The following is a 3,793-nucleotide window of genomic DNA, read 5'->3' on the forward strand; positions in this document are numbered from 1 at the left end:
AAAAAAAAAAAAAAAAAAAAAAAAAAAACCGGGGGGATTAAATTTGGAAGTCATAAAGAATGAAAAATATCTGAACTTACTATTTTAAATCAAGCCCTAAAACACACATTTAGTGCCCATCTTCTGCTATCTTGAGTATACTGTATCCACTGACCACAGTATCCAGTAGTCTTTCTTTTATTGATATAAACCAGCCTAGACGCATCATTCTTTGGGTCCAATTTCTTTATAAAGAATTGTGCAGCTACAAAACCCATGGGTGACAATGTGTGTTAAACTGTATTACACTTCAGAAACGCCCAAGACTCCTCCTTTGCTGGATCATACATCCCTGCCTCGCTGAACTCACCCATAGAGCCAATGAGCACTCTGGAGCAGCCTTTCCCTCTGCCTCAGAGATCATCGACATTCCAGATGGTGCTGCTCCATCAGGCTGTGTCCTGGAGTATGGATACGGGACGACACAGCACAGAGCTACCACCCGAGCCACAGAGTAAATAGGGATTATTGAGTCGCTCAGAGTCTCAGGTTATACAAAATCACAACTTAACCTACCAATCGTGAATTACTGATGGTATTAGTGACAATACTTTGGCGATCCTGGAATCCTTTACAGTTCTCTCGGCCACTTCTAAATCAGCTGCAATCGTTTTTAGAAATTCAACTCTTACCAGGTGGTTTCCAAAGCATTCAAATGAATTTTCATAGAAACGACAATTCTTTTGACACACATGTTTTAAATAATTGTAAATTACTGACGGTATTAGTGACAATACTTCGGCGATCCTTTACAGTTCTCTCGGCCACTTCTAAATCAGCTGCAATCGTTTTTAGAAATTCAACTCTTACCAGGTGGTTTCCAAAGCATTCAAATGAATTTTCATAGAAACGACAATTCTTTTGACACACATGTTTTAAATAATTGTATTAAACTATAATAATAAGTACAACTGGTATATACAGATTTGAGAATTAACCATTGAGAAGGTTAACAAGCTAAACATCTCAGTTGGTGGGAACAGACACTCAAGAACAGATACTAGAATGTAGTTCTCTAACTGTGAGCATTAGTGTGTTTTGGGTATCAGTGAATACACTTTACAGAGGAAAAGAGAATTAATACAGCAAGTCTTGAGGTTTTTAAGAGCTTGTACTATTTTCTGAAGCTGTGAGCCTAGATAATTGTGAAGAATGAACAGAACTGCCATATTACCAGTTTAAAACTCTGGTGGGCTTTTCAAAACCATATCCAACTACCATATTTATTCTGTCCCAAATGTATAGTAACAAGTGTTTAAGTCATTTAAGAAAGTACAAAAATAACACTTCAAACCCACAATCAGACACATACTCAAGAGTTCTAGGGCACATGTCATTCCATACCTAGCTCTTAAAAATAGAAAGAATAAATAATAAGTTACTATGAAAAACTTGAGTTTCATACTTTAAAATTACAAGCTTCTTTAAAATTGTCAACAGAGATAAACATTCCTCTCAAAAAGAACTTCACACTCTTTGAAAGAGCATTTCACATTCTTTTAAAGGGCAAAGTCTCCCAGAAAAAATCCGGATTCTTCTATTCTATGTAAGAAAATAGCAAATCCATTCATAATCTATATACACTCAGAAATGTGATATTCAGTCTCTTCAGCAAAAACATGCTCTTTTGAGCTACTGACATATTTCAATAGATTATTGGAAGAAATAATATATAAACACATATATACTAGAAACTCCAAACAACCAAACCTAGTTTAAATAACATATACTCACTAGTAAATCCTGATCCCTTCACCAATACCTGCATGTAAAGGCTCCCTACTCAGGCTCAAACAGAATAACCTTAACCTCTAACAGCTTTAATTTTATCACCCTCCAAAAACAGTATTTGGAGAGAAAGACCCTTAACCTCTAACAGCTTTAATTCCCCCACCCTCCAAAAACAGTATTTGGAGAGAAAGAGAGTAACAAGTGTGTCCCGGAATCCACAAGAACCCACTAGGTTCATAAAAGAAACCAAAACGAAACTATTGGGAGTAATCTGTGAAATATGGGGTAAACTCACCCTAAGTTATTACTGAACTTTAACCTAAATCAATGTTCCCATTATGTTTTGTTTTGTTAACTACAAGCTGATGGACACAGTAAGAATAATTGTAAGGACAGGATTACAAAATGGTTTGGTCTTACCATCAAATGAAATTTACTACCTAGCTCAACCACTATAGTTCAGCGGTAGCAAATGCTCCTCAATGCTGGAAGCCACATGGAAGATGGGGTTCAATGCCCTGGTGAAAAAGTGCTCTCCGGGCACCTGTGTGCACATCTGTAATCCTGGTTGGCTGAAAGGCCAGAGTGGGGAACTGCAGCATTAGATCTTGTTGAGAATGATTCCCACTGTCTCTTTCTATCTCAAGAAATAAGTAAAATTTTTTTTAAAAATTACTACAGAGTTTATCAGACACAAATACTTTGAGAAGGGCAAATACTTTGCCAAAGGTGGCTGAGTTATGGTTGAGAAGGCACTGAAGACAGACAGATGAACTTGGTTCTTGAAAAAAAAGTCCAGGCCTAAACTTTGTAGAACTTGAGCATGAAGTTATGAAGAGAACGGGCCAACACAGCCCAGGTAACAAAATGTGACTAAGAAAAGCAGAGGTCAACAATGTGGAGAATGGGCAGGCATGGGGCAAGGGGGAGATAGGTGGGTCACAGGACTCCATCTACATAGGGCCAGCCCTGTAGCACAGTGGTTAAGTGCTGTACATAGGAAGCCAGATCCCACATGGCCAACCACAATTCAACTCCCAGCCCTGGGGCTTCAAAAACATACCTAGTGCATGTGAGTGTATGCTCAAGATCCTGATGTGATGGAGAAATTGGGGGGAAAAGGATTGCAACATGACTACACCCCACTTGGGGGTGCTTTCCCTCCCTAACAGTGAGCGCATATGCTCTCTGGCCATTAAAAATATTAATAAAATTAGGACCAACAGTTGGAGTAATGGGTATGTCGCCAGACTTCCATGTAGTCAAGCCGCGGTTCAAGTCCCTGACCCAGTGGCTTAAACTCATGCTGGGCGCATGTGCGTGCATGCCCAAGATCCCAAGAGGAGAATGGAGAAGGGATTGTGGCGTGGACATCCCCGCTGGGGAGGGGGGGTGATTTCTCACTTTCTGTCTCTCTGTCTCTCTCTTTCTGCTGAGCACATGTGTCCTATAGCAAAAAAAAAAAAAAAAAATCTCTCCAAAAAAATAAAATTAATAATAATAGTAAAATAAAAAGGAATCCACCTACAGTCTGAATTGTGCTTCCCCAAAATACGTATGCTTAAGTCTTTACCCCTAGTAACTCAAAATGTGACCATACTTGGAGATAAGACCTTTAAAGATTAAAATTCAAGTTTAAAGTTAAATTTTAAAGTTAATTTAAACTTAAGGCTAAGTTGAACTTAACTTAAAAGTTTAAATGGGGTGATTAGGGTAGGTTCTCCTAAGAAGAGGAGATAAGGACACAGATAAGACAGATCACTGGACAACCATCTGAGGATACAGAAAGAGGGCGACCATATGCCAGTCTAAGAGAGAAGCCTCTGAAGAAACCAGACCTGCCAACATCTTAACCCTGGACTTGGAAGCCTCCAGACTGGAAAATGAATGTCTGTGTCTGGTGTTTAGTTATGGCAGCCCTGGCCAACGACACGCCAATCTCGGATACAACCCTTTCTACCAACTGCCTGTCTCCCATAGCTAAGGTTTCTGACACGGCCTGGCCTCAACAGATGCCACCCTT

This window comes from Tupaia chinensis, unplaced genomic scaffold (genome assembly GCF_000334495.1).
Source record: "Tupaia chinensis unplaced genomic scaffold, TupChi_1.0 Scaffold000225_1, whole genome shotgun sequence".
NCBI classification, from domain to species: domain Eukaryota; kingdom Metazoa; phylum Chordata; class Mammalia; order Scandentia; family Tupaiidae; genus Tupaia; species Tupaia belangeri.